The sequence below is a fragment of the Ranitomeya imitator genome, chromosome 3 (assembly GCF_032444005.1).
Source record: "Ranitomeya imitator isolate aRanImi1 chromosome 3, aRanImi1.pri, whole genome shotgun sequence".
In the NCBI taxonomy this organism is placed as follows: Eukaryota; Metazoa; Chordata; class Amphibia; order Anura; family Dendrobatidae; genus Ranitomeya; species Ranitomeya imitator.
Window position 1 is genome coordinate 31946289 of NC_091284.1, and position 13597 is coordinate 31959885.

Consider the following 13597-nt stretch of genomic DNA (forward strand, 5'->3'; position numbering starts at 1 on the left):
TCTGATATCTCCCATTCATCCCGCTGCAGGAGCGAAGGAGGGTTATGTGCTCACATTTGTTTTTCTTGCCTAAATGGTGTTCCCAGGCTCCACTGCAATCATGGATCCTAGAGAAGTCACTACAGATCATTTTCATCCCCTAACATAAGTATACTGTTGAGTGGGGAAGCCATGTACAGGTACAGGGCCGGCTTCATGTTTTTGTGGGCCCTGGGAGAAATAGCCTCAGTGGGCCCCTTTAACACATACCACGATTCATGATGCACAGATATGGCAAAGAAATATAGGTATAGTACAATGCCAAATATTTCATTTACTTCTTGCAGTATAGTCCTCTATACAATATTATGGGCACCACATAGTCCTCCATACAGTAAAATGGGCACCACAAAGTCTTACATACAGTATAATGGGCACCACATAGTGCTCTATACAGTATTATGGGCACCACATAGTGTTCCATACAGTATAATGGACCCCCACATATTGCTCCATACAGTATAATGGACCCATATATTGCTCCATACTTAAAAATGTGCCCCTTATAATGCTCCATACATAATAATGGGCCCATATAATGCTCCATACTTAAAAATGTGCCCCATATAATGCTCCATACATAATAATGGGCCCCATATAATGCTCCATACATAATAATGGGTCCCATATAATGCTCCATACACAATAGGCCCCATATAATGTTCCATACAGAATGAGCCCCATATAATTCTCCATACACAATAGGCCCCATATAATGCTCCATACAGAATGGGCCCCATATATTTCTTCATACACAATAGGCCCCATATAATGCTCCATACAGAATGGGCCCCATATAATTCTTCTATACACAATAGGCCCCATATAATGCTCCATACAGAATGGGCCCCATATAATTCTCCATACACAATAGGCCCCATATAATGCTCCATACAGAATGGGTCCTATATAATGCTCCATTCAGCTCCGGTCTCCTCAGCATCTTCTGATCCTCTGCACTGCTCATCGCATAGGGCGTTCTGTAGTAACGTCATTGCGCCCTCTGCCCTGAGACGTCACAGAGTCAGAAGATGCAGAAAATACCGGAGCTGTGGAGAAACAGTGAAAGGTAACACAGAAAACACATAAAGAAGCAGTCCCCAACCTGTCTACTAGGACTGATATAAGCTGTAGCCCTGTCATGGATCCCTCTCCGTGGTGTCACTAATTTGTCACGTACCCGGTCTCAGCACATGATTTGGGGGTTGTGACTGCAAGGGTAAATCTATCTTCCCTCTCTGTCCAGCATTCAACCTCTGTCCTATGCTGTAATGGGAGCATAAATCACACACCGACCCAGGCCACACACCCGCTCATATACGCTGCCACCACTCACCGAATACCGAATTACTAATAGTGTCTACCACTCATACGGATCATACAGTTTAAGGCTATGGATTCTTTTAGAACCTTCAAGGTTAAGTTTGTTAAAGTTTTATGCTTTAATACAAAAAGGTTCAGTTCTTACAGTAAAGAAAAAGGTATAAAATAATTAATATCATAATTGCTTGTTTTTGATTGTACAGTGGCCGCTCCCCCAATGAATATATTATTTGCTCTGAGATTCCTTGTGTAAAAGTTCTCACAGATAGATGGTGTCAGGCTGAATTGACATCTCTCTTCAAAGAGCTAGGAGGTGTCAAATGTTTCCCTTTTTCTTAGTTCCCAGCATGACCCCCTGGGGAGAGTGGAGACAGTAGTTTGCCTTCTCAAGATATGTATGCTGTGACCTTTGTGAGGCCTGCAGTTTCAGGACAGATGTTCAACTACTGCTAGTTACACATATAACCCTAGACATATGTCACTACACACATATAGATATATACATATTTCACCACAAGCGCTGTGGAGCTTCTAACTGGCATTGAAAAAAGGAAACACGGAGCATATAATCCAAAAATATATATATCAATATTGTAAAAGTATATTTTAATAACAAATAGTTCATAGTCAACAATGCAATACACAGATCAAAAAAGTTTTGTCAATAACAGAGCTGTCCAAATCAGGTCAAAAAGGTGCACCGAAACATGTGGTGTCACCACACAGGCATGAATACAGGAATCAGAGAGCCTTCACATTAGATTCGATGTATACATAAAGTGACAGTGCAGATAATTGTACAAAAAGCAGTTAGAAAATGGCAGACTCCAGCACCACATGTATGCTGTAGATCTTATAAAGTCAGTGATTATCAAAGTACTGTCCCTAAAAGTGGTGAAGACGGTCATGTCATTGCTGGTTCTTACCTATATTCACGACTGTCGCTGTAACATGCGCCCCTAAGCGCTTTTTGAGTCGGCTTCCTCAGGGGGCCAAGAGCAGCACTGTCACTTTATGTATACATTGCGTGCCAATAAAAGTGACCGTTAAAAACCGTAAGATACCCCCACAGTGAATTGCTCCACCGTACCCTCCACAAGCAGGGTATGATGATCCTCCTGTACCCCCTCCTTGGCAAGGTATGGTGACCCCCATCACAGTATGAATCCCCAATTGTGATCCCCATGCAGCCCTCCACACAGTATGATGGGCCCCACATCATCATCCATACATTATAATGGCCCCACATAGTTTTCCATACAGTATTATGGGCTCCACATTGCCTTCCATGGAGTATAATGGGTCCCACATAGCCTTCCATATAGTATGATGGGCCTCACATCATATTCTTTCTTACAGTGTAATGGACCCTGCATTATTGCATACAATACGATATAATGGCCACACATAGTGCTCCATACAGTATAATTGACCCACATAGTCTCCATACAGTGTAATGACCCCACATAGTCTCCATACAGTATAATGACTCCACATAGTGTCCATACAGTATAATTGACCCCACATAGTTTCCATACAGTATAATGACCCCACATAGTTTCCATACAGTATAATTGACCCACAGTCTCCATACAGTATAATGACCCCACATAGTCTCCATACTGCATAATGACCCCACATAGTCTCCATACAGCATAATGACCCCACATAGTCTCCATACAGTATAATGACCCCACATAGTCTCCATACAGTATAATGACCCCACATAATCTCCATACAGTATAATGACCCCACATAGTCTCCATACAGTATAATGACCCCACATAGTCTCCATACAGCATAATGACCCCACATAATCTCCATACAGTATAATTGACCCCACATAGTCTCCATACAGTATAATGACCCCACATAGTCTCCATACAGCATAATGACCCCACATAATCTCCATACAGTATAATTGACCCCACATAGTTTCCATACAGTATAATGACCCCACATAGTTTCCATACAGTATAATTGACCCACATAGTCTCCATACAGTATAATGACCCCACATAGTCCTCCATACAGTATAATGACCCCACATAGTCTCCATACATAATGGGCTCTGCATTTAAAAAAAATACTGTATTAGCATCCAGGCAATTACACACCCTGATTTGGCCCTCAGGACAGAGTTTGATAGTAACATAGTAACATAGTAACATAGTTAGTAAGGCCGAAAAAAGACATTTGTCCATCCAGTTCAGCCTATATTCCATCATAATAAATCCCCAGATCTACGTCCTTCTACAGAACCTAATTGTATGATACAATATTGTTCTGCTCCAGGAAGACATCCAGGCCTCTCTTGAACCCCTCGACTGAGTTCTCCATCACCACCTCCTCAGGCAAGCAATTCCAGATTCTCACTGCCCTAACAGTAAAGAATCCTCTTCTATGTTGGTGGAAAAACCTTCTCTCCTCCAGACGCAAAGAATGCCCCCTTGTGCCCGTCACCTTCTTTGGTATAAACAGATCCTCAGCGAGATATTTGTATTGTCCCCTTATATACTTATACATGGTTATTAGATCGCCCCTCAGTCGTCTTTTTTCTAGACTAAATAATCCTAATTTTGCTAATCTATCTGGGTATTGTAGTTCTCCCATCCCCTTTATTAATTTTGTTGCCCTCCTTTGTACTCTCTCTAGTTCCATTATATCCTTCCTGAGCACCGGTGCCCAAAACTGGACACAGTACTCCATGTGCGGTCTAACTAGGGATTTGTACAGAGGCAGTATAATGCTCTCATCATGTGTATCCAGACCTCTTTTAATGCACCCCATGATCCTGTTTGCCTTGGCAGCTGCTGCCTGGCACTGGCTGCTCCAGGTAAGTTTATCATTAACTATGTGTGTGTGATGTGTGTTCTAGAGTATGTGATGTGTTTTGTAGAGTATGCACATTATTTTGGAGACGTGTAGACACCTCTTGTCTCTGACAGCTCAACATCAGGAGAAGATGACTAAGGCTACGTTCACATTTGCGTTGTTGTGTGCTGCGTCGGCGACGCAACGCACGCAAAAACGCACGCAAAACGCTGCGTTTTATGACGCATGCGTTCATTTTTATAGCGCAAAAAAATGCAACAAGCAGCGTCCTCTGCGCCTTGACGCTTGCGCCCAAAGAACGCATGTGTCACAAAACGCAACATAACGCATATCCATGCGCCCCCCATGTTAAATATAGGGGCGCATGCGTCGCCGCGGTTGCGCCCGACGCACCGCAAATGTGAACGTAGCCTAACAGCTAACAAATAAAATTCTGCCTGCTGACAGGCACTACTCACAGCTCAATAATGTCTATACAACTCTGCAAATTATTGAGCTCCCTCTAGTGGTGGCTTTAGGCAGCTGCATTTTTATAATAAAGTCTGTGGTTAAATGAAGGAGGGGGGAGTAATGGCAAGAGTCCCTTACCCACCAGTGTGCAAAACCCCTTTAAGGCCACATTACTGATGTTCATATTATTTTCTTGCTCTTTAATGAATTAATTGAATGTTGCTGTTTTTCCCACACTTACAGTGAATTGACGGCGCTATCACAACATCGCTGTATCAGTCACATCCTCCCATCTGATTGTTATCCATCTTCGGGGGTTGCAATTGCTCATGTTTTGTAGTTTATTTAGTTACATGACAGCAGCAGGAAGAAAAGCAGATCTTTGCTTGGCTCAATTTTGATGAACTGAACATTGGAATTTGTTTCAGACTGCCGCTGCTGTTTTATGCCAATCACAGCGCGAGCGCGCTTCTGTCACATTGTATGCTAATAGGCCGAATTATGATAATGTTGGCGAGGTATCACAGCCATGTATCCAGGCTGATTAGATGCCCAGAGAATCTCAGCGATATAGTATTACCACCATCTGTAAATACATATATAAACTCCAGTCCTCATATTCACCATCAGGAAAGACATCTGTTCCTGAATATTATGCCGACCATGCCCACAATGTGCCATGGTCATCAGCAATACGGTAGTATCGCTTTACACTGCTGGAAATAATACTTCAGAGTGAGCAGCAATCATGTCTATAATTATTAGTATTATACTAGTTATATATTTCATCGACCAAAAATACAAAAAAAACGGCACTGTCTGAACAAAGCCAAGGCCGCTCCACTCCTGGAGCCAGGTGTTAATCTACAGTCATTGCACTGCCAGCCACATATGCTCAGATTGGGTGCTCTTCAGAATGAAGCAGACAATTCCAACAGTGCAGGCAAGAAAAAAAGAAGGCACTCACCGATCTAAAAGTTGGCAATCTTTATCCAATCTTCATATAAAAACTTGCGCTTCTACGATGCTAACCCGTAGAAGCGAAAGCACAGTGCGAAACGGCCGTCATTTGCCCCTGCTCACATGAGCTCCTTTCGTCACTCCCCGGCCATGAAGTTTTTATATGAAGATTGAACAAAGATTGCCAACTTTTAGATCGGTGAGTGCCTTCTTTTTTTCTTGCCTGCACTAGTTACATATTTGTGTACACAGGAGCAGTATTATAGTAGTTATATTCTTGTACATAGGGGAGCAGTATTATAGTAGTTATATTATGGTACATAGGGGAGCAGTATTATAGTAGTTATATTCTTGTACATAGGGGAGCAGTATTATAGTAGTTATATTATGGTACATAGGGGAGCAGTATTATAGTAGTTATATTCTTGTACATAGGGGCAGTATTATACTAGTTATATTCTTGTACATAGGAGCAGTATTATAGTAGTTATATTCTTGTACATAGTGGCAGTATTGTAGTAGTTATATTCTTGTACATAGGGGCAGTATTATAGTAGTTATATTCTTGTACATAGGGGCAGTATTATAGTAGTTATATTCTTGTACATAGGGCAGTATTATAGTAGTTATATTCTTGTACATAGGAGCAGTATTATAGTAGTTATATTCTTGTACATAGGGGCAGTATTATAGTAGTTATATTCTTGTACATAGTGGCAGTATTGTACTAGTTATATTCTTGTACATAGGGGCAGTATTATAGTAGTTATATTCTTGTACATAGGGGCAGTATTATAATAGTTATATTCTTGTACATAGGGGCAGTATTATAGTAGTTATATTCTTGTACATAGGGGCAGTATTATAGTAGTTATATTCTTGTACATAGTGGCAGTATTATAGTAGTTATATTCTTGTACATAGGGCAGTATTATAGTAGTTATATTCTTGTACATAGGAGCAGTATTATAGTAGTTATATTCTTGTACATAGGAGCAGTATTATAGTAGTTATATTCTTGTACATAGGGGCAGTATTATAATAGTTATATTCTTGTACATAGGGGCAGTATTATAGTAGTTATATTCTTGTACATAGGAGCAGTATTATAGTAGTTATATTCTTGTACATAGTGGCAGTATTATAGTAGTTATATTCTTGTACATAGGGCAGTATTATAGTAGTTATATTCTTGTACATAGGAGCAGTATTATAGTAGTTATATTCTTGTACATAGGAGCAGTATTATAGTAGTTATATTCTTGTGCTGTGCATAGGAGCAGTATTATAGTAGTTATACTCTTGTACGTAGGGGCAGTATTATAGTAGTTATATTCTTGTACATAGGGGCAGTATTATTGTAGTTATATTCTTGTACATAGGGGCAGTATTATAGTAATTATATTCTTGTACATAGGGGCAGTATTATAGTAATTATATTCTTGTACATAGGAGCAGCATTATAGTAGTTATACTCTTGTACATAGGGGCAGTATTATAGTATTTATATTCTTGTACATAGGGGCAGTATTATAGTAGTTATATTCTTGTACATAGGGGCAGTATTATAGTAGTTATATTCTTGTACATAGGGGCAGTATTATAGTAGTTATATTCTTGTACATAGGGGCAGTATTATAGTAGTTATATTCTTGTACATAGGGGCAGTATTATAGTAGTTATATTCTTGTACATAGGGGCAGTATTATAGTAGTTATATTCTTGTACACAGGAGCAGTATTATAGTAGTTATATTCTTGTATATAGGAGCAGTATTATAGTAGTTATATTCTTGTACATAGGGGCAGTATTATAGCAGTTATAGTCTTGTACATAGGGGCAGTATAATAGTAGTTATATTCTTGTACATAGGGGCAGTATTATAGTAGTTATATTCTTGTACATAGGGGCAGTATTATAGTAGTTATATTCTTGTACATAGGGGCAGTATTGTAGTAGTTATATTCTTGTACATAGGGGCAGTATTATAGCAGTTATAGTCTTGTACATAGGGGCAGTATAATAGTAGTTATATTCTTGTACATAGGGGCAGTATTATAGTAGTTATATTCTTGTACATAGGGGCAGTATTATAGTAGTTATATTCTTGTACATAGGGGCAGTATTGTAGTAGTTATATTCTTGTACATAGGTGGCAGTATTATGTTAATTATATGGTTGTACATGTATGCTGGCACTTGAAGTGAGTGGTAGATATACAATAGTGGCAGATATGTATAGGTATCTTCATCACGGCTCCCTATATTTAGTCTTTTATGAATAGACCTCATATTTACGATGCCACTTGACTCTTTTATCTCCTTTCATCGTTGATCTGGGGTAAATAATAGAGTAAATGAGTGACGCATTTCAGAGCCATTATCCTGCCGCTCCTGGTTACAGATTATCTAATTGTTCTGAGCTGTGAATCTCTTCTCTGATGAGAATAATTGGCCAAGCAACAGGATTCCTGAAGCAGAGACTCGTCATGTGGCGGCAGTGCGGCTTCACGCATATTATGGTTTTTCACCATTTGCCTCTTAAATGACAATTATGAGTTAGTTAGAATCATCTTAAAGACCTCTCAGCTCCGTCTCTAGAGGATGGGAATTTCATACACTGAAAAGCATCTCTTTGTGTGTAAAGTGTGTCCGCCGGAGGGTAAAATGTGTACACCCCGCCGCACCGCACATCTCCTGTCAACCTCCAAGGTGTTCTGGTCCTGTAATTGGAGGAGCTGTGAGCAGATGTTGGGAGCGATGTAAACTGTGTATCTGACAATATCGGGAGGGGGTATTTTATTGGATTTAGCTGGCAATGGTAATGGCAATGGCAACCTTCTGTGGGGCAGAGGCCACTCACTAAATTTGCACTAGTGTATGCTTATGTGGCTATGTTCCACAAAGTCATAAAGACCTTATTCAGTATTTTCCATGCAACGCAGAACCATAATACATTACCAGTCGTGGCTGACCATGTAGGGGACCCCTACCTCAGGGGTTGTAGCTGCATGGGGGGTAGAAGCAATTATTATTATTATTTATATAGCACCATTAATTCCATAGTGCTGTACATGAGAAAGGGTTACATTCAGAGTTATAGATATCGTTTACAGTAAACAAATTTACATTGGCAGACTGGTACAGAGGGGAGAGGTCCCTGTCCTTGCGGACTTACATTCTATGGGATAATGGGGAAGAGACAGAAGGTCGGGGGTGCGGCAGCTCAGGTGGTGGTGAGGCAGCAGCTCAGGTGATGGTGAAGCGGTAGAATGGTTATTGCAGGCTGTAATTTCCTGAAGAGATGGGTTTTCAGGTTCCGTTTGAAGGATTTGAGGGTGGTGGATAGTCGGACGTGTTGAGGTGTGGAATTCCAGAGGATTGGGGATATTCGGGAGAAATCTTGGAGGCGGTGGTGTGAGGAACGAATAAGTGTGGAGGAGAGTAGGAGGTCTTGGAAGATCGGAGATAACGTGAGGGAAGATATTGGGAGATTAGTTCAGAGATATAGGGAGGGGACAGGTTGTGGATGGCTTTGTAGATCAGTGTTAGCAGTTTGAACTGGATTCGTTGGGGAATTGGGAGCCAGTGGAGGGATTTGCAGAGGGGTGAAGCAGGGGAGTAGCTAGGAGAGTGGTGGATTAGCCGGGCAGCAGAGTTTTCGGACAGACTGGAGTGGTGCAAGAGTTAGCTGGGAGGCCACAGAGGAGGGTGTTGCAGTAGACGAGGCGGGAGATGATGAGGGCATGCACAAGAGTTTTGGTAGATTATGGGCTGAGGAAGGGACGGATTTTGGCAATATTTTTGAGTTGGAGGTGACAGGAGGTTGCAAGAGTTTGGATGTGCAGTTTGAAGGACAAGGCAGAATCGAGAGTTACCCCAAGGCAGCGGATTTCAGGTGCGGGAGAGAGCGTGATGCCGTTTACCATAATAGATAGATCAGGTGTGCTCTGATATTAGCGCATTTTACAGCACAATTGGTGGTCTTGTATTTATTTCTATGTAGCTACATAGTGGGCCCTAAGAATGATTTTCTCTGGTGGGCACAAGGTGCTCCAGTCCGACGCTGATGGGACGTTTCACTCAGCGGACACTAAAACAGTCTACTGGTCACCACTGACAGCCGGCGGACACCACACACCACAGACAGCCGGCGGAGGACACCACTGGCAGCCATCAGATACCATGGACAGCAGGCAGTCACCACAGACAGCAGGCAGTCACCACAGACAATGGGCGGTAACCACAGACAATGGGCGGTCACCACAGACAGCAGGCAGTCACCACAGACAGCAGTCAGTCCCCATAGACAGTGGGCAGTCATCAGACAGCCGGCGGACGCCACTGACAGCCGGCGGACGCCACTGACAGCCGGTGGACACCACTGACAGCCGGCGGACACCACTGACAGCCGGCAGACACCACTGACAGCCAGCGAATACCACGGACAGCCAGCAGACACCACGGACAGTGGGCAGTCACCACAAACAGCTGGCATACACCACATACAGCCGGTGGTCCCCACAAACAGCCAGCGGTCCCCACAGACAGCTGGTGGTCACCACAGGCAGCCACTACTTCAGAAAGCACCATTTATTTCTATTTCTCCCCCCTGTGGTGTACGATGGTCCTCAGTCTCGTACAGGAGGGGCCTCTACAGGACACTTTTCTCCAGGCTGTAGGGCCCGGTATTGGCTCAGTAAGACTAGGTGAACCAGGTCTCATGGGTGGCTCATCATCACGTCATACACACTATTATTGGGCGGCAATGCCCGTAGCATGCTGTCCAGATCCAGTATGGGTGTTGGGCATGGCGGCTGGGGTCTGGGGGTGGTTGGTTGCGGCAGGAGCCCCCAGTACGGAGGTGTCATGTACGGGGAAGGTCCATAGTTATAGTAGAGATACTGAGGAAATGGAGAGAAGGGGAGTGCACTGCGGGGAGCCACCATGTTGGGTGCCACACACTTGGTGTAAGAAGTTGGCAGCTCTGAGGGAACAAAATGCAGCTTTAGATGGAAGTCCACATGGAGAACTATCGGTACTGTAATCAGAACTACTACTCTCACCTTCCCTTTGCCGCTTTGCGTCCCCTTGTGGAGAAGTCCTGGGCACCTCCCTGAAATGCTCCGGACTCTGATCACAGCTGATAGGGGGCATGGTGGGCAAACTGGCGCTGGAGGAGGAGTTCATGGAGTCGGTGGTGGTGAGCCTAGGACTGCTGGAACTCTGCAGAGAGTGAGGAGCAGGCATCCACAGCTGGTCGGTCAGGGAGTCACCCTGTTCTTGGTTCTCTTCTGTCTTGGAGACATCTGGAAGTTCCACATCCTGGAGATCATGGAGTAAAGAGTCAATGGTGAATGAGCTGTGTAGTTTGCCAGCATTCTGGAGATTATGAGAGTCTTCCCCCAAGGAGCTGGCACTCGAGTAGTTATTGCCTGTCATCTGCTGCTGGAGCTCTGCGCTGCCATCATACTTGTAGTCGTGCAGGATGTAGGGTGATAAATCCAGGACAAAGCTCTCTGCTTCGCCACGAGACATGACCGTGTTCTGCAACTTCATGGCGTCCAGGGGGATCCGGCTCACGTCCACCGACCAAAAATAACCTTTGGCCTGAGGCTTTCCCGGATCCATCAGCACTTTGCAGTCCGCTCACCATCCTGGTTGCTCTTCTCTGAACTTGCTCCAGTTTTTCAATGTCTTTTTATAAAATGTGCTCAGAACTGGACACATTATTCCAGACGAGGCCTTTCGGAAGCAGTCGTTGGAGGAGAGGTTGTGTCGCACTCAGTCTTTCCATCCCACGTAGTCACTTTTAAAGAACGGGAACAAGATTTCAATGTTTTGAATAATCTGCGGCAGCTTCAGCATCTTATCGGGGGAGTTGTGGATAACGAGGGCGATCATGGCCAGGTAGGAGTACGGCGGCTTGCACTAGCGCTGGTAGTTCTTCACCTTCCTGGGGGGCTTCTCGCACTCGGGGGGCTCAGGGTCAGTCTTCCCATTGCTGAGCTGGGGTTCACCTTTACCTGTCTCCGAGCTCCGGTGACCCCCATCCTTGTGTGTGCTCAGGGGTCCCCAGGTCTGGCACTCAGCAGCCATGTCATAGAGCAAGGGTTCCCGTCACTCAGAGTCTGTGGTCAGCAGAGTGGACAGGTCATGACTCTGCAGCCCCCGCCCTGGAGACAAGGTGTGGGGGTCTGACATGGAGACCACTTCCCTCCAGACCTGAGCCAGAATGGACCCATTGACCTCTTTGCCACATAAGGAGTCACCACCGATATTTTAAATGGCACATGATGAGGTGGTACTGAACCTTTGGTTCTTGCATTGAAGCCCAGAAGCGTCAAGACTTATCTCTGCCTCCTGTATAGGTCAGTCGTGGCCTGTGGTGGCTGCATCAACGTGACTGCAATGCTTCCTATCGGAGTTGAAGGAGCTGTCATGGAAGATTTATTGGTTGTTACCTAACAGTGCCAGTCACAGTGACTCCATAACGACACCATCTGGTGTCTCCATACCAGTGCCAGCTCAAGTCTCTCTGTAACAAAGCAACCAAAGTGCCCCCATAAATGTAGTGTCTCTAATGCATCCATAGCAATACCATTCAGGGTGTCTATATAACCGGGCCAGTCACAGTGCCATCAGCACCATCCAGATTCTCCACAAGAAGTCCAAATAAAGTACTCCAATAATTGCAACGGTTAGTGTCTTCATAGCAGTGCCAGCCAAAGTATCTCCTTGATAAGGCCAGTTATAATTTCTCCAAAACAGCACCTGCTAGTGTCTGCATAACAGTGCTACCTAAGGTGTCTTTATAACAGTGCCACTTACAGTTCCTCCATAACAGCACCAGTTAGTGTCTCCACAACATAACTAGTGTCTTCATAACAGAGCCAGTCACATTGACTTTATAACATTGTCAGCTACTGTATTTATAACAGTGTCAATTAGTGCATCCATAATAACGCCATGTTTCCATAACAGTTCCAGACAGTGCCTCCATAATAGTGTCAGCTAAAATGTCTCCATTACAGGGCCAGTCACAGTGCCTCCATAATAGTGTCAGGTAGTATCTCCATAACAGAGCCAGTCACAGTGCCTCCATAATAGTGCCAGCTAAAATGTCTCCATTACAGGGCCAGTCACAGTGCCTCCATAATAGTGTCAGGTAGTGTCTCCATTACAGAGCCAGTCACAGTGCCTCCATAATAGTGTCAGGTAGTATCTCCATAACAGGGCCAGTCACAGTGCCTCCATAATAGTGTCAGGTAGTATCTCCATAACAGGGCCAGTCACAGTGCCTCCATAATAGTGTCAGGTAGTATCTCCATAACAGGGCCAGTCACAGTGCCTCCATAACAGTGTCAGGTAGTATCTCCATAACAGGGCCAGTCACAGTGCCTCCATAATAGTGTCAGGTAGTATCTCCATTACAGGGCCAGTCACAGTGCCTCCATAATAGTGTCAGGTAGTATCTCCATAACAGGGCCAGTCACAGTGCCTCCATAATAGTGTCAGGTAGTGTCTTCATTACAGGGCCAGTCACAGTGCCTCCATAATAGTGTCAGGTAGTATCTCCATAACAGAGCCAGTCACAGTGCCTCCATAATAGTGTCAGGTAGTATCTCCATTACAGAGCCAGTCACAGTGCCTTCATAACAGTGTCAGGTAGTGTCTCCATTACAGAGCCAGTCACAGTGCCTCCATAATAGTGTCAGGTAGTATCTCCATTACAGGGCCAGTCACAGTGCCTTCATAATAGTGTCAGGTAGTATCTCCATTACAGAGCCAGTCACAGTGCCTCCATAATAGTGTCAGGTAGTGTCTCCATTACAGAGCCAGTCACAGTGCCTTCATAACAGTGTCAGGTAGTGTCTCCATTACAGAGCCAGTCACAGTGCCTCCATAATAGTGTCAGGTAGTATCTCCATTACAGAGCCAGTCACAGTGCCTCCATAATAGTGTCAGGTAGTATCTCCATAACAGGGCCA

The 13597-nt window shown here is 44.0% G+C and overlaps 1 protein-coding gene and 1 pseudogene across 2 annotated transcripts in view; one reads left to right on the top strand and one right to left on the bottom strand.

Moving 5' to 3' along the window:
• DSCAM (DS cell adhesion molecule) overlaps positions 1-13597 on the top strand; it is a 570150-nt gene that overhangs the window by 208137 nt on the left and 348416 nt on the right. The window lies entirely within an intron of this gene.
• On the bottom strand, positions 10238-11705 carry LOC138671459 (forkhead box protein H1-like; annotated as a pseudogene).